This window comes from Vulpes vulpes, chromosome 15 (assembly GCF_048418805.1).
Source record: "Vulpes vulpes isolate BD-2025 chromosome 15, VulVul3, whole genome shotgun sequence".
In the NCBI taxonomy this organism is placed as follows: Eukaryota; Metazoa; Chordata; class Mammalia; order Carnivora; family Canidae; genus Vulpes; species Vulpes vulpes.
Genome location: NC_132794.1, coordinates 37,518,755 through 37,540,691, shown reverse-complemented (window position 1 = coordinate 37,540,691; position 21,937 = coordinate 37,518,755). Strand labels below are relative to the sequence as shown.

The 21,937-nt window shown below is 37.8% G+C and overlaps 1 protein-coding gene across 4 annotated transcripts in view; it reads right to left on the bottom strand.

Moving 5' to 3' along the window:
- CADM2 (cell adhesion molecule 2) overlaps window positions 1–21,937 on the bottom strand; it is a 1,056,396-nt gene that overhangs the window by 124,688 nt on the left and 909,771 nt on the right. The gene's annotated exons all lie outside the window — the stretch shown is intronic.

Sequence of the window (21,937 nt, the reverse complement as noted above, 5' to 3'; positions counted from 1 at the left end):
GCAAGCTACCCTTAGTATATTGTTAGAGTGCAACAGCCTCAATTTTAGTTGTTGAATTTCTTTTTGAAACAGTTCTATTTTTAGAGAAAATATTTCATGATTTGTGTCCTTTCTTAGAGATCTTCCAAAAAACAAAGAAAGAATTCACTTTTCAAAATAGATTTTAAGTTATTCTATCTTGCAATTATGATGAAAACACTGGACTTTTTGTAAGTCTAAGATACATTATGACATTATGATAGTGTTATATTTTCTGCAATATGAAAAATCTTGCTACTTCAGCATTCTATTAATTCCTTCACCATGAACTTGACCTTAATTCACCAATTGTCCCCAACTATGCTAAAAGGAATGACATAATAAAAAAAAATGGAAGTATGATGAAATCATCTAGAGGAGTGGTGTCCAATATAGTAACAATTAGTCACATGTGGCTATTTAAATTTCAATGTAAATTGATTATAATTAAATAAAGTTTAAAGCATACTTCTTTAGTCACAAGATCTATATTTCAAGTACTTACTAGCTGCATGTAGCTAGACATTGGCTACGTACTATCTTGCCATAGATAAAAATATTACCCTCATCAAAGAAAACTCTATTAGACATCACTGGTGTAGAAAGATCATGTAAGAGTGATAAAAATCATCACTGATGCCTCATTCCTATTTACTTATAGGGTTTTTTAGGTTTTGTGTTTTCTTTCATGGTAGCACAAAAGAGACATGAAATATATATTAAAAAAATCATTCTAGTTTTGTTTGCCTATTTGTTGGCTGCTTAGCTTTCATGATCAGTTGAGAATTCTGAATCATTCATTTTCTGTCCAGAATTGAACGAGAAGATTGAAGAGGAAGATATCTCAAAATTATTAGACATATCAGATGATAAATTCAGAAAGAAAACAGAACTCAAGAACCTAATGATGGTGAAGTAAAGTCGTCACTTATGAAATTCTAAATGAATTTTATTAAACTCAAAAATCAATATGTAAACAATTTGTTTCTAAGGAAAAAAGGGAAGGACTTCATCACACAATATTTTGCAAAATATCTTTAAAGAGCAAAGATATTTTTACTCTTTGATTAAATTATGAACCATTAAAGATTTTACTGAGTATTTCATTTTGACAATGCAAGTGCAAGAAGAACCAGAAACAATGACTAAATAGAACACATTAGGGATGTACTTGAAATCTGACTCATGATTTAAAATACATTTGTATTCCAGAACCATACATGACAGTTACTGCCTATTTGGGGTATATATATCATCAAATCCAGAAAATATGACATAGAAATACACATTTTCTATATTTAAATTTATTTATTTATTTATTTATTTATTTATTTATTTATTTATTTATTATTTGTTTTATTGGAGTTCAGTAGGCCAACACATTGCATAACACCCAGTGCTCATCCCATCAAGTGCCCCCTTCAGTGCCCGTCACCCAGTCACCTCCACCCCCCGCCCACCTACCTTTCCACCACCCCTTGTTCGTTTGCCAGAGTTAGGAGTCTCTCATGTTCTCTCTCCCTCTGATACTTCGCACTCATTTTCTCTCCTTTCTCTTTTATTCCCTTTCACTATTTTTTTATATTCCCCAAATGAATGAGACCATATAATGTTTGTCCTTCTCCGATTGACTTATTTCATTCAGCATAATACCCTCCAGTTCCATCCACGTCGAAGCAAATGGTGGGTATTTGTCATTTCTAATGGCTGAGTAATATTCCATTGTATGCATAGACCACATATTCTTTATCCATTCATCTTTCGATGGACACCGAGGCTCCTCCCACACTTTGGCTATTGTGGACATTGCTGCTATAAACATCGGGGTGCAGGTGTCACGGCCTTTCCCTGCATCTGTATCTTTGGGGTAAATTCCCAGCAGGGCAATTGATGGGTCAGGGCAGATCTATTTTTAACTCTTTGAAGAACCTCCACACAGTTTTCGAGAGTTCACATTCAGAGTTCACAACCCACCATCAGTGCAAGAAGGTACCCTTTTCTCCACATCCTCTCCAACATTTGTGGTTTCCTGGCTTGTTAATGTTCCCCATTCTCACTGGTGTGAGGTGGGATCTCATTGTGGTTTTGATTTCTATTTCCCTGATGTCCAGTGATGCGGAACATTTTCTCATGTGCTTGTTGGCCATGTCTATGTGTTCCTCTGTGAGATTTCTGTTCATGTCTTTGCCCATTTCATGATTGGATTGTTTGTTTCTTGGCTGTTGAGTTTACTAAGTTCTTTATAGATCTTGGATACAAGCCCTTTATCTGATATGTCATTTGCAAATATCCTCTCCCATTCTGTAGGTTGTCTTTTAGTTTTGTTGACTGTATCTTTTGCTGTGCAAAAGCTTCTTATCTTGATGACGTCCCTGTAGTTCATTTTTACTTTTGTTTCTTTTGCCTTCTTGGATGTATCTTGCAAGAAGTTACTGTGGCTGAGTTCAAAAAGGGTGTTGCCTGTGTTCTCGTCTAGGATTTTGATGGAATCTGGTCTCACATTTAGATCTTTCATCCATTTTGAGTGTATCTTTGTGTATGGTGCAAGGGAGTGGTCTAGTTTCATTCTTCTGCATGTGGATGTCCAATTTTCCCAGCACCATTTAATGTAGAGACTGTCCATTTTCCAATGGATAGTCTTTCCTACTTTGTCAAATATTAGTTGACCATAAAGTTGAGGGTCCACGTCTGGATTCTTTATTCTGTTCCATTGATCTATGTGTTTGTTTTTCTGCCAGTACCACACTGTCTTGATAACCACAGCTTTGTAGTACAACCTGAAATCTGGCATTGTGATGCCCCCAGATATGGTTTTCTTTTTTAATATTCCCCTGGCTATTCAGGGTCTTTTCTGATTCCAGACAAACCTTAAGATGATTTGTTCTAACTCTCTGAAGAAAGTCCATGGTATTTTGATAGGGATTGCATTAAACCTGTAAATTGCCCTGGGTAGCACTGACATTTTCACAATATTAATTCTGCCAATCCATGAGCATGGAATATTTTTCCATCTCTTTGTGTCTTCCTCAATTTATTTCAGAAGTGTTCTGTAGTTTTTAGGGTATAGATCCTTTACCTCTTTGGTTAGGTTTATTCCTAGGTATCTTATGCTTTTGGGTGCAATTGTAAATGGGATTGACTCCTTAATTTCTCTTCCTTCAGTCTCTTTGTTAGTGTATAGAAATGCCACTGATTTCTGGGCATTGATTTTGTATCCTGCCACACTGCCAAATTGCTGTATGAGTTCTACCAATCTTGGGGTGGAGGCTTTTGGGTTTTCTGTGTACAGTATCATGTCATCTGAAAAGACAGAGAGTTTGACTTCTTCTTTCCCAATTTGAATGCCTTTTATTTCTTTTTGTTGCCTGATTGCTGAGGCTAGGACTTCTAGTACTATGTTGAATAGCAGTGGTGAGAGTGGACGTCCGTGTCTTGTTCCTGATCTTAGGGGAAAGGCTCCCAGTGCTTCCCCATTGAGAATTATATTTGCTATGGGCTTTTCGTAGATGGCTTTTAAGATGCTGAGGAATGTTCCCTCTATGCCTACACTCTGAAGAGTTTTGATCAGGAATGGATGCTGTGTTTTGTCAAATGCTTTCTTTGCATCTATTGAGAGTATCATATGGTTCTTGTTTTTTCTCTTGTTGATATGATTTTTCACATTGATTGCTTTATGAGTGTTGAACCAGCCTTGCAATCCAGGGATAAATCCTACTTGGTCATGGTGAATAATTTTCTTAATGTACTGTGGATCCTATTGGCTAGTATCTTGTTGAGAATTTTTGCATCCATGTTCATCGGGGATATTGGTCTGTAATTCTCCTTTTTGGTGGGGTCTTTGTCTGGTTTTGGAATTAAGGTGATGTTGGCCTCATAGAATGAGTTTGGAAGAATTCCAGTTCTTTCTATCTTTTCGAACAGCTTTAGCAGAATAGGTATGGTTTCTTCTTTAAACGTTTGATAGAATTCCCCTGGGAAGCCATCTGGCCCTGGACATTTGTGTCTTGGGAGGTTTTTGATGACTGCTTCAATTTTCTCCCTGGTTGTTGGTCTGTTCAGGTTTTCTGTTTCTTCCTGTTCCAGTTTTGGTAGTTTGTGGTTTTCCAGAAATGCGTCCATTTCTTCTAGATTGCCTAATTTTGGCATGAAGCTGCTCATAATTAGTTTTTAAGATCATTTGTATTTCTTTGGTATTGGTGATGATCTCTCCTTTCTCATTCATGATTTTATTAATTTGAGTCTTTCCTCTCTTCTTTTTAATAAGGCTGTCTAATGGCTTATCTATCTTACTAATTCTTTCAAAGAACCAACTCCTGGTTTTGTTGATCTGTTCCACAGTTCTTCTGTCTCGATTTCGTTGAGTTCTGCTCGAATCTTTATTAACTCTCTTCTGCTGGGTGTAGGATATTTGTTGTTTTATCGCCAGCCCATTTAGGTGCAAGGAGAGCTTTTGTATTTGAGTTCTTTCCAGTTTTTGGATGGATGTTTGTATTGTGGTGTATTTCCCCTTCAGGACTGCTTTTGCTATATCCCAAAGGTTTTGAATGGTTGTATCTTCATTTTCATTAGTTTCCATAATCTTTTAAATTCTTCTCTAATTTCCTGGTTGACCCTTTCATCTTTTATCAGGATGGTCCTTAACCTCCATGTGTTTGAAATCCTTCCTAACTTCTTGTTGTGATTTAGTTCTAATTTCAAAGCATTATTGTCTAAAAATATGCAGGGGATAATCCCAATCTTTTGGGATTGGTTAAGAATGGATTTGTGACCCAGTATGTGGTCTATTCTGGAGAAAGTTCCATGTGCGCTTGAGAAGAATGTGTATTCAGTTGCATGTGGCTGTAAAGTTCTGTAAATATCTGTGAAATCCATCTGATCCAGTGTATCATTTAAAGCTCTGGTTTCTTTGAAGATGTGCTTAGAAAATCTGTCAATTGTAGAAGGCGCTACATTCAAGTCACCAAGTATATTTTTATCCAGGTATATCTTAACTTTGGTTATTAATTGATTGATATACTTGGCAGCTCCCACATTTGGGGCATAAATATTGATGATTGTTAGGTCCTCTTGTTGGAAAGATCCTTTAAGTATAATATACTGTCCCTCTTCATCTCTCACTACAGTCTTTGGGATAAACTTTAGTTTATCTGGTGGGCGGGGCAAGACGGCGGAAGAGTAGTGTCCCAGGTCTCCTGTCCCCACCAAAGTACCTAGATAACCTTCAAATCATCCTGAAAATCTACGAATTTGGCCTGAGATTTAAAGAGAGACCAGCTGGAATGCTACAGTGAGAAGAGTTCGTGCTTCTATCAAGATAGGAAAACGGGGAAAAAAAAAATAAAGAAACCAAAGGCCTCCAAGGGGGAGGGGCCCCGTGAGGAGCCGGGCTGAGGCCGGGGCGAGTGTCCCCAGGACAGGAGAGCCCCGTCCTGGAGGAGCAGGAGCTGCACCAACCTTCCCCGCGGAAAGGGGCCCGCAGGGAGGTGGAGCAAGACCGGGGAGAGCGGGGATGCCCTCAGGCTCCAGGGACACTAACAGGCACCTGCGCCCCGGGAAATGCCCCGAGCTCCATAAGGGCTGCAGCGCGCACAGCGGGACCCGGAGCAGCTCGGAGGGGCTCGGGCGGCGGCTCCGTGGAGGGGGCTGCGGGGCGGGAGCGCAAATCCAACAGCGCAGACCCCGGAGCACAGGGCCCCGGGACACAGCCCTGGATCCGGCCTCTCCCGGGGACAGGCAGAGGCCAGGAGGGCCCAGGACAGAGAGGACGCTCCTGCCTGGAACTGAGCAGATCAGCGGCAGGGCCCCGGAGCCTCCAGGCCCTGCAGACGGAGAGCCCCGCAGCTACTGTGGGGGCTGACTCCAGGGCTGCAGAGCTGCCCCTGCCACTGCGGTTCTTCCTCCCGGGGCCTCACGGGGTAAACAACCCCCACTGAGCCCTGCACCAGGCAGGGGCAGAGCAGCTCCCCCAAGTGCTAACACCTGAGAATCAGCACAGCAAGCCCCTCTCCCAGAAGACCAGCTAGACGGACCAGGTCCAGGGGAAGCCAAGGGACTCAAAGTATACAGAATCAGAGGATACTCCCCTGTGGGTTTTTTGTTTGTTTGTTTGTTTTTTGTTTTTTTGTTTTTTTTTTGTTTTGTTTTTTGTTTTGCTTTTTGATTTGTTTGCTTCCCCCACCCTTTTTTTTCTTTCTTTTTCTTTCTCTTTTTCTTCACTTTTTTCCTTGTTTTCTTCCTTTTTTCTTTTTTCTTTTTCTCTTTTCTTTCCTTCTTTCTCTCCTCTCTTTTTCTCCTTTTCCCAATGCAACTTGTTTTTGGCCACTCTGCACTGAGCAAAATGACTAGAAGGAAAACCTCACCTCAAAAAAAAAAAAAAAGAATCAGAAACAGTCCTCTCTCCTACAGAGTTACAAAATCTGGATTACAATTCAATGTCAGAAAGCCAATTCAGAAGCACTATTATACAGCTACTGGTGGCTCTAGAAAAAAGCATAAAGGATTCAAGAGACTTCATGAATGCAGAATTTAGATCTAATCAGGCAGAAATTAAAAATCAAATGAATGAGATGCAATCCAAACTAGAAGTCCTAACGACGAGGGTTAACGAGGTTGAAGAACGAGTGAGTGACATAGAAGACAAGTTGATGGCAAAGAGGGAAACTGAGGAAATGAGGAAAATGAGGAAATGAGGAAAATGAGAAAAACCATGCCTTGAAATTAGAACTAAATCACAACAAGAATTTGGAAAGACCTCACACACCAGGAGGTTAAGGACCGTCCTGCTAAAAGATGAAAGGATCAACCAGGAAATAAAGAAAGAATTAAAATGATTCATGGAAACTAATGAGAATGAAGATACAACCGTTCAAAATCTTTGGGATGCAGCAAAAGCAGTCCTAGGGGGGAAATGCATCGCAATACAAGCATGCATTCAAAAACTGGAAAGAACTCAATTACAAAAGCTCACCTTACACATAAAGGAGCTAGAGAAAAAACAGCAAATAGATCCTACACCCAGCAGAAGAAGAGAGTTAATAAAGATTCGAGCAGAACTCAACGAAATCGAGACCAGAAGAACTGTGGAACAGAACAACAAAACCAGGAGTTGGTTCTTTGAAAGAATTAATAAGATAGACAAACCATTAGCCAGCCTATTAAAAGAAGAGAGTGAAGCCTCAAATTAATAAAATCATGAATAGAAAGTAGAGATCACTACCAACACCAAGGAAATGCAAACTATTTTAAAAACATATTATGAACAGCTCTACGCCAATAAATTAGGCAATCTAGAAGAAATGGACGCATTCCTGGAAAGCCACAAACTACCAAAACTAGAACAGAAGAAATAGAAAAACTGAACAGGCCAAAAACCAGGGAGGAAATTGAAGCAGTCATCAAAAACCTCCAAACACAAAAGTCCAGGGCCAGATGGCTTCCCAGGGGAATTATCAAACGTTTAAAGAAGAAACCATACCTATTCTACTAAAGCTGTTTGGAATGATAGAAAGAGATGGAGTACCTCCAAATTCGTTCTATGAGGCCAGCATCACCTTAATTCCAAAACCAGACAAAGACCCCACCAAAAAGGAGAATTACAGACCAATATCCCCGATGAACATGGATGCAAAAATTCTAAACAAGTTACTAGCCAAAAGGTTCCAACAGTACATTAAGAAAATTATTCACCATGACCAAGTAGGATTTATCCCCGGGACACAAGGCTGGTTCAACACTCATAAAACAATCAATGTGATTCATCATATCACCAAGAGAAAAACCAAGAACCATGATTCTCTCCTTAGATGCAGAGAGAGCATTTGACAAAATACAGCATCCATTCCTGATCAAAACTCTTCAGAGCGTAGGGATAGAGTGAACATTCCTCGACATCTTAAAAGCCATCTACGAAAAGCCCACAGCAAATATCATTCTCAATGGGGAAGCACTGGGAGCCTTTCCCCTAAGATCAGGAACAAGACAGGGATGTCCACTCTCTCCACCGCTATTCAACATAGTACTGGAAATCCTAGCCTCAGCCATCAGACAACAAAAAGACATTAAAGGCATTCAAATTGGCAAAGAAGTAGTCAAACTCTGTCTTTGCAGATGACATGATACTCTACATAGAGAACCCAAAAACCTCCACCCCAAGATTGCTAGAACTCATACAGCAATTTGGCAGTGTGGCAGGATACAAAATCAATGCCCAGAAATCAGTGGCATTTCTATACACTAACAATGAGACTGAAGGAAGAGAAATTAAGGAGTCAATCCCATTTACAATTGCACCCAAAAGCATAAGATACCTAGGAATAAACCTAACCAAAGAGGTAAAGGATCTATACCCTAAAACTATAGAACACTTCTGAAATAAATTGAGGAAGACACAAAGAGATGGAAAAATATTCCATGCTCATGGATTGGCAGAATTAATATTGTGAAAATGTCAATGCTACCCAGGGCAATTTACAGGTTTAATGCAATCCCTATCAAAATACCATGGACTTTCTTCAGAGAGTTAGAACAAATCATCTTAAGATTTGTGTGGAATCAGAAAAGACCCCGAATAGCCAGGGGAATTTTAAAAAAGAAAACCATATCTGGGGCATCACAATGCCAGATTTCAGGTTGTACTACAAACTGTGGTTATCAAGACAGTGTGGTCCTGGCACAAAAACAGACACATAGATCAATGGAACAGAATAGAGAACCCAGAACTTTATGGTCAGAAGTGGACCCTGAACTTTATGGTCAACTAATATTCGATAAAGGAGGAAAGACTATCCACTGGAAAAAAGACAGTCTCTTCAATAAATGGTGCTGGGAAAATTGGACATCCACATGCAGAAGAATGAAACTAGACCACTCTCTTGCACCATACACAAACATACACTCAAAATGGATGAAAGATCTAAGTGTGAGACAAGATTCCATCAAAATCCTAGACGAAAACACAGGCAACACCCTTTTTGAACTCAGCCACAGTAACTTCTTGCAAGATACATCCATGAAGGCAAAAGAAACAAAAGTAAAAATGAACTACAGGGACGTCTTCAAGATAAGAAGCTTTTGCACAGCAAAAGATACAGTCAACAAAACTAAAAGACAACCTACAGAATGGGAGAAGATATTTGCAAATGACATATCAGATAAAGGGCTTGTATCCAAGATCTATAAAGAACTTAGTAAACTCAACAGCCAAGAAACAAACAATCCAATCATGAAATGGGCAAAAGACATGAACAGAAATCTCACAGAGGAAGACATGGACATGGCCAACAAGCACATGAGAAAATGTTCTGCATCACCGGCCATCAGGGAAATACAAATCAAAACCACAATGAGATCCCACCTCACACCAGTGAGAATGGGGAAAATTAACAAGGCAGGAAACAACAAATGTTGGAGAGGATGCGGAGAAAAGGGAACCCTCTTACACTGTTGGTGGGAATGTGAACTGGTGCAGCCACTCTGGAAAACTGTGTGGAAGTTCCTCAAAGAGTTAAAAATAGACCTGCCCTACGACCCAGCAATTGCACTGTTGGGGATTTACCCCAAAGATTCAGATGCAATGAAATGCCCGGACACCTGCATCCCGATGTTTCTAGCAGCAATGTCCACAATAGCCCAACTGTGGAAGGAGCCTCGGTGTCCATCGAAAGATGATGGATAAAGAAGCTGTGGTTTATGTATACAATGGAATATTCCTCAGCCATTAGAAACGACAAATACCCACCATTTGCTTCAACGTGGATGGAACTGGAGGGTATTATGCTGAGTGAAGTAAGTCAGCGGAGAGGGACAAACATTGTATGTTCTCATTCCTTTGGGGAATATAAATAATAGTGAAAGGGAATATAAGGGAAGGGAGAAGAAATGTGTGGGAAATATCAGAAAGGGAGACAGAACATGAGAGACTCCTAACTCTGGGAAATTAACTAGGGGTGGTGGAAGGGGAGGAGGGCGGGGAGTGGGGGTGAATGGGTGATGGGCACTGAAGGGGGCACTTGACGGGATCAGCACTGGGTGTTATTCTGTATGTTGGTAAATTGAACACCAATAAAATATAAATTTATTATAAAAATTAAAAAAAAAAAACCTTAAGTTTATCTGATATAAGGGTGGCTACCCCTGCTTTCTTTTGAGGACCATTTGAATGGTAAATGGTTCTCCAACCTTTTATTTTCAGGCCATAGGTGTCCTGTCTAAAATGAGTCTCTTGTAGACAGCAAATAGATGGGTCTTGCTTTTTTTTCCAGTCTGAAACCCTGAGCCTTTTGATGGGGTCCTTAAGCCCATTCACGTTCAGAGTTACTATTGAAAGATATGAGTTTAGTGTCATCATGATACCTATTCAGTCCCTGTTTTTGTGGATTGTTCCCTTGGACTTCCTCTTTCTATTACTGATTCCCCCTTAGTATTTCTTGCAAAGCTGGCTGGGTGTTCACACATTCTTTCAGTTTCTGCCTATTTGGCATGTCTTTATCTCTCCTTCTATTTTGCATGAGAGCCTTGCTGGATAAAGTATTCTTGGCTGCCTGTTCTTCTCATTTAGGACCCTGAATATATCCTGTCAGCCCTTTCTGACCTGCCAGGTCTCTGTGTAGAGGTCTGCCATTAATCTAATATTTCTCTCCATAAAATTTAGAGATTTTTTGTCTCTTGCTGCTTTAAGGATCTTCTCTTTATCTTTGGAATTTGCAAGTGTCACTATTAAATGTCGAAGTGTTGAGTGGTTTTTATTGATTTTAGTGGGGGAAATCTCTGTATTTCCTGGACTTGAATGCCTGTTTCCCTTCCCAGGTTAGGAAAGTTCTCAGCTATTATTTGGTCAAATACATATTCCTTACCTTGGCCCCTTTCAGCGTCCTCGGGAACCCCAGTTAAGTGCAGATTTTTCCTTCTGAGACTGTCATTTATTTCCCTTAACCTATCCTCATGATCTTTTAATTGCTTTTCTTTTTTTTCCTCAGTTTCCCTCCTTGCCACCACTTGTCTTGTATGTCACTCACTGGTTCTTCTACCTCGTTAACCCTCGTCATTAGGACTTCTAGTTTGGATTGCATCTCATTCAATTGATTTTTAATTTTGGCCTGGTTAGATCTAAATTCTGAAGTCATGAAGTCTCTTGTGTCCTTTATGCTTTTTTCTAGAGCCACCAGTAGCTGTATAATAGTGCTTCTGAATTGGCTTTTTGACCTTGAATTGTAATCCAAATTTTGTAACTCAGTGGGAGAGAGGACTGTTTCTGATTGTTTCTTTTGAGGTGAGTTTTTCCATCTTGTCATTTTGCTCAGTGCAGAGTGGCCAAAAACACGTTGTACTGGAAAAAGGAGAAAAAGAGAGAAGAGAAAAAAAAAATAGAAGAGGAAAAAAAGGGGGGGGAGGAGCAAACAGAAAACTAAAGAGAAAGGGGAGTATCCTCTGATTCTATATACTGTAAATACTTCGACTTCTGGAACTTTCCAGGGCTGCTTGGTCAATAATTTGTTTTTCCCCTGTCGGTGTAGCTGGTCTTCTGAGGGAGAGGCCTGCTGTGCTGATTCTCAGGTGTTAGCACTTGGGGGAGCTGCTCTGCCCCTGCCTGGTGCAGGGCTCAGTGGGGGCTGTTCACCCCGTGAGGCCCCAGGAGGAAGCCACAGTGGCGGCGCCAGCTCTGGGACCCTGGAGTCAGCTCCTGCAGTAGCTCCGGGGCTCTCCGTCTGCAGGGCCTGGAGGCTCCGGGGTGGGGCCGCTGATCTGCTCAGCTCGGGGCAGGAGCATCCTCGCTGTCCTGGGCCCTCCCGGCCTCTGCCTGTTCTGCGGGGAGGCCGGATCCTGGGCTGTGTCCCGGCGCCCTGTGCTCCGGGGCCTGCGCTGGTGGATTCGCGCTCCCGCCCCGCAGCCCCCTCCGAGGAGCCGCCGCCCGAGCCCCTCCGAGCTGCTCTGGGTCCCGCCGTGGGTGCTGCAGCCCTTAGGGAGCTCGGGGCATCTCCCAGGGCGCAGGTGCCTGTTAGTGTCCCCGGGAGCCCGAGGATCCCCGCCCTCCTGGGTCCTGCTCCACCTCCCTGTGGGCCCCTTTCCGCCCGGGAAGGTTGGTGCAGCTCCTGCTCCTCCGGGACGGGGCTCTCCTGTCCTGGGGACACTCGCCCCGGCCTCAGCCCGGCTCCTCGTGGGGCCCCTCCCCCTTGGAGGCCTTTTGTGTCTTTATTTTTTTTTCCCCGTTTTCCTATCTTGATAGAAGCACGAACTCTTCTCACTGTAGCATTCCAGCTGGTCTCTCTTTAAATCTCAGGCCGAATTTGTAGATTTTCAGGATGATTTGAAGGTTATCTAGGTACTTTGGTGGGGACAGGTGACCTGGGGACCCTACTCTTCCGCCATCCTGCCCCTCCCTCTTTATTATTATTTCTCAGTAGGTTCCTTGCTCAGTGTGGAGCCCAACATGGGGCTTGAATTTACGACCCTGAGATTAAAACCTGAACTGAGATCAAGAGTCAGATGTTTAACCAACTGAGCTGCCGGGCACCTGTATATTTAAACTCTTGTTAAAGAGTCTAGTAAAGTTGCTTTTCACTATTCCTTTTTTATTACATCTATGCGTTATTCAAATTTAACTTAAAACCTAAAACTCTAAAAATAACATGTCTCTAAGACCCAGATGGTGAATGGTAATTATATACTTCTTGATATATCAAGGGTTAATATAATAAAGCTTAATATGTTGATGATTACATTTGCCTTAATATTAATATAGCAAGTTTGTAACAATTTTTAATTATAAATTTACAAATATAGATAAAATTATAATACTGAAGATGAAGAAAATCTGAGGACTTGATACCACCTCACTTCAAGATATTATAGGTCTACAGTAATCAAGACCACATGGTTTTTTTTTTTTTAAGATTTTATGTATTTACTTGAGAGAGAGTGTGCACCAAATGGGGGAAGGGGCAGTGGGTCGATGGAGAAGCAGACTTCTCCCTGAGCAGGGAGCCAGCCCTTCACAGGCCACCATCCCTAACCCTGAGATCATGACCTGAGCTGAAGGCAGCTGCTTAACCCACTGAGCCACCCAGGTACCCTGACAGCATAGTATTAGCAAAAATAAATAGATCAAGGAAAAGGAATAGAATGGGGATCTCCAAAAGAACATCACATAAATATAGCCAACTGATCTTTAACAGAGGAGCAAAGACAATTAAATGGAGAAATAATAGTCTGTTTAACAGATGCTGGAGCAACTGGACATCCATATAAGAGAAAGAGAAAGAAAGAAAGAAAAGAAAGAAAGGAGAAGAAGAGAAAGAAAGAAAGAAAGAAAGAAAGAAAGAAAGAAAGAGAAGGAAAGAAAGAAAGAGAAAGAGAGAGAAAGAAAGAAGAAAGAGAAAAAAAGAATTCAAGCACAGACCTTACATCTTTCATAAAAATTACTTCCAAATAAATCATAGACCTAAATGCAATTTGCAAAGGTATAAAACTTCTAGAGGATAATATAGGAGAAATCTAGTTGATCTTGGGTTTAGTGACAGCTTTTAAGGTACAGCACTAAAAACATAATCCATGAGAGAAAAAAATTGATAAGTTGAACTTTACTTAAATATGTTTGCTCTTAAGAAACACACTTGGAGAAAATTAAAAGACCATGAGCAAAGTCTTTGTGAAGGATAAGTGTAAAAAATGAGTGGTATGCAAAATGTACAAAAAACTCTTAAAACTCAACCAGAAAAACAGCAACACAATGAAAAATCTAACAGATATCTAAATAGACACCTCACCAAAGAAAATATGCACATGAAGAAAGCATATGAAAAAATGCTCAGCATCATATGTTATTATGGAGTAGCAAATTAAAATGAGAAAACTCCACTGTTTAGAATGGCCTAAATCCAAAACACTGACAACTCCAAATGCTAGTGAGGACATGGAGCAACAGGGATACTCATTCTTTGCTGGTGGGAATGAAAATTGATGTAGCCATTTTGCAAGATCATTTGTAGTTTATTACAAAGCTAAATATGGTCTTGCCAGCAATTCTATTTATACTATAAGATAAACATGTTTAGAGTTTCTCAAATTTTATGTTTTAGTCTTAGTAACATTAAGATATGTTTCACCTTCTTTTCACAATGAATTTATTTGCCTTTTAGGATCCCTGGGTGGCTCAGCCGTTGAGTCTCTGCCTTCAGTTCAGGGCGTGATCCTGGAGTCCTGGGCTGGAGTCCCACATTGGGCTCCCTGCAGGGAGCCAGCTCCTCCCTCTGCCTGTGTCTCTGCCTCTCTCTTTGTGTGTCTCTCATGAATAAATAAATAAAATCTTTTTTAAAAAATTATTTGCCTTTCACTAAAATTTATTCTAATTAAAATTTGAATGTCATTTACTCAAAGAAATTGAAAATTTCTGTTCAAACAGAAACCCATGCACAGATATTTATAGTAGCTGTATTCATAAATGCCAGAATTTGGAAGCAACTAAGATATTTTTCAATAGGTGAATGGGTAAATAAACTCGGGTATATCCAGACAATAGAATATTATTTAGCCATAAAAAGAAATGTGCTATCAAACCACAAAAAGACTTGTCAGAACCTTAAAGGTGCATTGCTAAGTGAAAGAAGACATTCTGAATAGACTATGTGCTATATAATTCCAACTATATGACATCCTAGAAAAGGCAAACCTATACAGCTAGCTAATGGATCACTGGTGGCCAGGGAGTTGAAGAGAGGGAAGGAGTAATCCAGGGGTGAAGCACACAGGAGGTTTAGGACAGTGAATGCATTTTGTATGATATTGTAACCACAGCTGCAGGATGTTACACACTGGTCAAAACTTATAGATCATACAAATTAAATTGTGAAGGCTAATGTAAATTATGGACTTTAGCTAATAATAATCTATTAATATTAGTTCATCAACTGTAATGTATGCACCACAATAATGCACGAAGTTAATAATGGGGAAATGTGAGGGGGGGTAGGATAATGGTTTAAATTGGAACTTTGTACTTTCTGCTTAATTTTTTAATAGACTAAAAACTGCTCTTAAATATGAAACCTATTAATTAAGAAAAGTCTTTTGAATCCAGGTAGTAAATAGTAATGACAATATTTCTGATATATTAAGAGCTAATCCAATAAAGTTCAATACAGCAATTGATTATAGTTTTCTCACCATGTTTTTCTCTTAGAAATGTGTATCTGTGTGTACATGCATTATAGTTCAAACAGAAAATAAAACTAGAACAATTTGAAAATATTGATATGTTAAATATGTAGTCACTTTGGAAAAATCAAACTTGGGGGTACCTGGGTGGATCAGTTGGTTAACTGAGCAGCTGATTCTTGATTTCAGCTCAAGTCATGATCTCAAGGTTGTGAGATGGAGCCTTGCATTGGGCTCTGTGCTGGTCATGGCGTTTACTTAAGATTCTCTCTCTCTCTCTCTTTCTCCCTCTTCCCCTCTCCCCATTCCCTGTCTTAGAAAAAAGGAAAAATCAACCTTGAGCTATATTTAAAAGTAAATTTATAAAACAGAATGTTATTAAATCAGAAGTTTAACATATTGGATATTAATCACTAATGCTTATTTTATCAATATCAGTTTTATTTGTCAAAATAATTTCTACCTCATTTTCTTTTCTAGTTTTTATTCTTGATTAAATTGACCTAAAATTAACTGCAAAAGCTACATTGTCATCTGTACCATACATACATTCCATCATTTGGGGGCTATTCTTGACTATTTTATGAAATTAATTTATGTGCTTAAAATAATGTTAAAGCTTCTAAAATAAGTTTGATTAGGAATGTCATAATGAGCTTGATTAGGAAAGGCCAGTTGAGAATATGTTGTGTTAGTTTAACATATGAATTTAATATTTGTTAAAATTTGGAATCTCTGTTCACAAATATATATTCTTCACTGAGATTTAATAACACAAAAAATTTTACTTCTATTAATAACAGAAACTTTCTCATAATATATTGAATCCCTGTACTCAGATCACATAAAATATTTGGTGATTCAATTACTTTATTCAAGATCACAGGAACTAAATAAAATAAATTTTTTATCTGCAAAAGAAAAAGATTATCTCATGACTCCATGTCAATAATAGATCCTTATGGGCAATGTAATGTATCCTTCCTGAAAAACTTTAAAACTCTTTTGGACAACCATATGTGAAAATGAATTTAAGATGTAATTTCAATGTAGAACCTAAACCATAAAACTCCTAGAAGAAAGCATGGGAAGTAAGCTTTTGACATCAATATATGCAATGTTTTGTTTGCTTTTAATCAATCTTCCCAGGCAAAGGCAACAAAAGCCTAAATTTAAAAAAAAAGGGGGGGTTCCATTAAACTAAAAACGTTTGCATAATGAAAGCCATCAACAAAATGAAAAGGCAACATACTAAATGGAAGAAGATATTTGCAAATCATACATCTGATAAAGGGTTAATATCCAAAATATGTAAAGAACTTACACAGTTTAATATCAAGAAAACCAAATAATCCCTTTAAAGAAGGAACAGAGGGCTTGAATATGCATTTTTCTGAAAAAGACATATGGATGCCCAGCAAGTACCTGAAAATATGCTCAAAATCACTCATCATGGAAATGCAAATCAGAATCACAATGACATGTCACCTAATGGCCATCAGAATGGCTATTATCAAAAAAGACAGAAATAAAAAGTGGTGGTGAAAACATGGAGAAAAGAGAACTCTCATGTGCTGTTGATGGGAAAGTAAAGTGGAGCAGCCACAACAGAAAATAGTATGGGATTTCCTCAAAAAATTAAAATTAGAACAATTCTAGGATCCAGCTATTCTATTCAAAGAAAACAAAATGCCAATCTGAAGAGAGATATGCACTTCCTATGTACATTGCAGCATTATTTGCCATAGTTGCAAGATATGAAGGCAACCCAAGAGTCCTTAGAAGAATGGATAAAGATGTGTGTGTATGTGTGTGTATGTGTGTATAATGGAATATTACTCAGCCATAAACAAGAATGGAATCTTGCCATTCACAACAACATGGATAGACTGACAGGCGTTACGCTAAGTGAAATAAGCCAGAGAAAGAATACCATAGGCTTTCACTTTCACAAATATGTGAAATCAAAAAAACAAAACAAATGAACAAAACAGAAATAGACCCATCAATAGAGAAAACAAACTGTAGGTTACCAGAAGGGAGAAGAAGTGAGGAATGGGTAAAATACGTGAAGGGGATTTAAAGGTACAAACTCCCAGTTATAAAGGAAAAATGTTCTGGGGATTTAATGTGCAGCAGAGGGAATATAATCAGCAATATTTCAATTGCCTTGCATGGTGACACATGGTAACTAAACGTATGGTGATCATTTTGTAACATATAAAAATGTCAAATCCCTATGATGTATACCTGAAACTGATAACATATTATATGTCAATTAGACTTCAATTGAAAACTGGGATCTCAAATAGAGGTTGCACCTTTATTAATGTAGATAAAGGTATCTTTTTGCCAAGCAGTATAGATTACTTCATGATTCTAGCAAGTATACATTTCATGAGCTTTGTGAAATATTTGGAAATCTTAAAAACTCCTTCCAAAGTATCCTCAGGCATAAACGTGGCATTTTGTTAATCAAAATAACAATTGATTTTAATTTTTGAAAATTTAAACTAAAGACAGTTCTCCTAGCACCTTTTTTCCTGACTCAATTTACATTCTGTACCTCTGGACCATACATAATTTGTGACAGATCAGGGAATTAGATGATCAGCATTTCACGAGTGAGATGCCAAGTGGGATATGTTACTTTAAAAATCTACTTGTAACACTCATCTTTCTCATAAACCTACATAGCCTGAAACATTTAATCAAGTGCTTTCTATAATAAATAGACAAGTGTGGAAGTATAGTTAATACAACAAACACATGGCAATTTAAAAGACACTGACCTGGGCTAGAGAGGTTATGGACGATTGAGTAGATGGGGACTTAATTTTATGATGTGCATCGAGAAACATTTGTTTACTTATAAGTAAAACTTATAAGCAAAGAATGACACTGTTACCAAATGGTAAATACTACACTAATATTAAGGATAGCATAAGATTTCATAATTTGATGAATTTTATATATAGTATATATTTATATATTCATATATTAAAATTTATATAATATTTAATATTTTATTTTATTTTTTTAACACTTTTATTATTTTTTTTAAAATTTTTATTTTATGATAGTCACAGAGAGAGAGAGAGAGGCAGAGACACAGGCAGAGGGAGAAGCAGGCTCCATGCACCGGGAGGCTGACGTGGGATTCGATCCCGGGTCTCCAGGATCGCGCCCTGGGCCAAAGGCAGGCGCTAAACCGCTGCGCCACCCAGGGATCCCTATTGAATATTTTATATGTAATTTACCATAACATGCAGAGAATTAAAATTTGCGTTCTTATTTATTAATATTGGCAATTCACTGCCATAGTACTAAAATGCTTTCTCAAAACATTCATTATTCTAAAATATTTTACTAATCTGTCTCTTATGTTTCTCCTTTTCAATAACAGCCAACTTTTTATGAAATCTTGTCAGTGTCACATATAGAAAATGAATGTTATTTTCTCCTTTTCTGTGTTTTGGGCATATTTCTTTCTGTTCAAGCAGATAATCTGACTTATACAATCTGTTCTTCTAAAAATTAAATCAGACAAATAAAAAGTTATTGTTTTCAAAGAGATCTGAATAAAAATAGAAAGATGAATTAGAATTTCCATCTATAAAAAAAGAGAGTGGTATTTTCCACAGCTCAGGTACAAAGTATGCTGTGTTCTGTTGTGAAATCTGCAGGAATTTGTGGTTCACAGTGAGAAGTCTACATTTTCTTAAATTTCAAGTTTAAAGAAACTATTTTTCTCCATAGCAGAATTAAAATGTATGATTAACATCATAGAAAGAAGTATATGTTGCTATGACATACTTTATAGGCTGAGTCCTTCTAAATTGTATACCACAGGGTTATGGAGCTAAAACATAGGCCAAGAAATATAATCTTTCCTACTTAATTTTTGCTCTTTGTACCTCCTTCTAATTTCTTATCAAACTTACTTTTCCACAAATTTATGTTCCACTAGTTCTGGGCTAATCACCTTCTTCTTTTTCCAGTTCTTTCTATTTTCCCCCACTTACATCTATGAGAATTCCCACATCATGCATTTTGCACATGTGCATCTACCCAGAGCCATGAGGACCGCACCCAATTTGTTCAATTTGCTCTAATTTTAATGAAAACTGTTGCTAAATGCCCCCTCTCCATTCTCCACTCCACATTTCATCTCTGGGGAATGTTCTGCACCCCTAAAGGAACATTCAGCATTATCATCAGTTAGTTTTAATTACCTTCACACACTTGAATGGTGGTATACTAGGTGCTAAAAGAAATAATTTAAATATATATGGTCTCTGCTTTCTAGCCACTTACATATTAAACAAGGATAATAAAATGAGTTGCTATTTTTAATTGGATACCAAGAGTAACATTTTTCATGTAAAAATTTCTAAAAAATGATACAATTCATTTCCCTTCCTCCATAAAGTTCCTTTAATAATGCACAGTGAGATATAGTGAACAGCAAAAATTCCCAGGAATTATATATAGAATAGCTCCATTTTAGACTCCCAGGAAAGTGACAATAACTTTGGCAGCTAACAATTGGCATCTGACAGCTAAGCTGAAATATTCTCAACAAACATAAACAATTCTCTAGAATCTAAACAATAATCAGCTAGAGCCACTCTGCGACTATGGGGTGGAGGAAGACAAAGGCAAGTCTATTCCATGTCCAGGTGTGAAACAAGACAGAGATCAGGACACTCACCAACCACAAAAATCAGCATGATTAACTGCTGCATCTTTATAATAGCGTATCTAACTCTGCATTAATAATTTTGCTTTCTTGGTAAAAGTTACCACTGTACACATTCTTGATTTGTCTCCAGTACTGACAGTATTTAATCCAGAACCCTCTTAAAATATTCAGGGCAAACCCAAATCCTGTCAAAACCCTCTTTATACTCTTTCTTATCAATACACAGAGATTCACCTGATATGCTTCTTCTTTGCCATAGCAAACTAAATATATCTGATTTTGCTTGACTATTGGTGGATTTCTGGGGAGTAATCATTAGGTAGTGACCTTTAATATTTCTGACTTAATTTTTTTCTTTTATTATATGTTGAAAATTACAGTTAAATTAGTAGTTAATTACTATTTTAAATTTTCCTTTATTTTATATATGTGAAAAAGTTTAAGTCAAATGTTGATAACCTGGGTCCTCTCAATATACCAAACTATACAACTTTCCATATTTTGAAAGAACGTTGATAAAATAAGAAATAGAAAGGGGAAAGTGCTATAGGTTAAATGTCTGTGTCCCTCTCAAATTCATATGTTGAAGCCTAATTCTCAATGTGATGTATTAGCAGCTAGGGCTTTGGTAAGGTGATGACTGACTGGGTTTAGTGCCCTTGCAAAAGAGCCCCAGAGAGCTACTTGGCCCCTTCTGCCATGTGCAGACATGGAGGGGAGACAGCCATCTATGAACCAGGATGCAGTCAATTACCTGCTCCTTGAGCTTGAACTTCCAGCCTTCAAAACTGTGAGAAATAAACATCTTTGGCTTATAAGCCACCCAGGCTATGGGTATTTGTGGTATAGCAGGTTAAACTAAGGTAAGTGGCATTCACTGAAATGTTATCAAATGCCGTAAACAAATAGTCTACTTTGATCTTTGTAGAACTAATTGTTGAATTTATAATCAAAGCTCAAACAGTTTTAGTAATTGTACCAAGGTGTCACTGCAAATAAATGCTGAAATTTGAAGATAATCTCAGTATGGGACCTAAAATATGCTTGTTGCAGATTTATTTCAATGAGAACAAGAGGAAAATTAATGAAACTAACTTAATATAATCAAAAGTACTTAAAATATTACAGTAATTTCACTTACTATTAAACTAAGAATAATTAAAACAGTGAGCAATAATTAAAAATCATAATAGTATTGACATTTTTCTATCAAAAATTGAAAAAATAAAGAAGTTTGGTCTTCCTGGTACTTCTCTGATCTGATCTCATAAATACTCTCCAGTTTTCCTTCTACTCTGGTCTTTCTAATATTTATTTAAAAATATATAATATTTGTATATTTACATATAAATACATTTATGATAATACAATATGTAATATAATTTAATATGATATGTAATACAATATATGTTTATAAATACATTATATATATGTTATATACTAACACATGTACACTTTCCTTGAACTCCATTCCCGTTTCTCAAATTGTACTCCTTATCACTTCTGCTTTATTATTTTTTTGTACATAGTCTGCTATATGTTGGTTTTATTTATTTTGCTATGCTGTCATTCCTACCTAGAATGGATGCTGTAAGAGAACTGGAGTCTGTCACTAGTGGTGGTGGTGGTAATCTTGACACTAGGCTCATCTCAATTTGTTTTGTTATTTTTTGTCACTTATATAATGCCAGTGCCTAAAATTATGATTGTATTATAGTAGGTACTTAATAGGTTCTTGTAATAAATAAAAACAAAATGCAGTGAGGCTATTAAAAGACCAGTACCTATATTTAAATTTTTAGGATTTAATGTTATTTTATAACACAAATTCTAAACTCAAACTATAACTTTATCACAAACAATTTCCAATATTTAAAAAAAAATGAAGTGATACAATTCAGAAATGTAATTCTTGGACTCCAATTTTTTCAACTTTATCTTATATATTTCAGTTGATTTATTTTTATTGGATAAATATTTCTAGATCACCTCTTATATTCCAGGGCCTTGCTAACTAATAAAAACATCATGATTACGAGTCTACCATGTGCTAGATGTATGAACTTG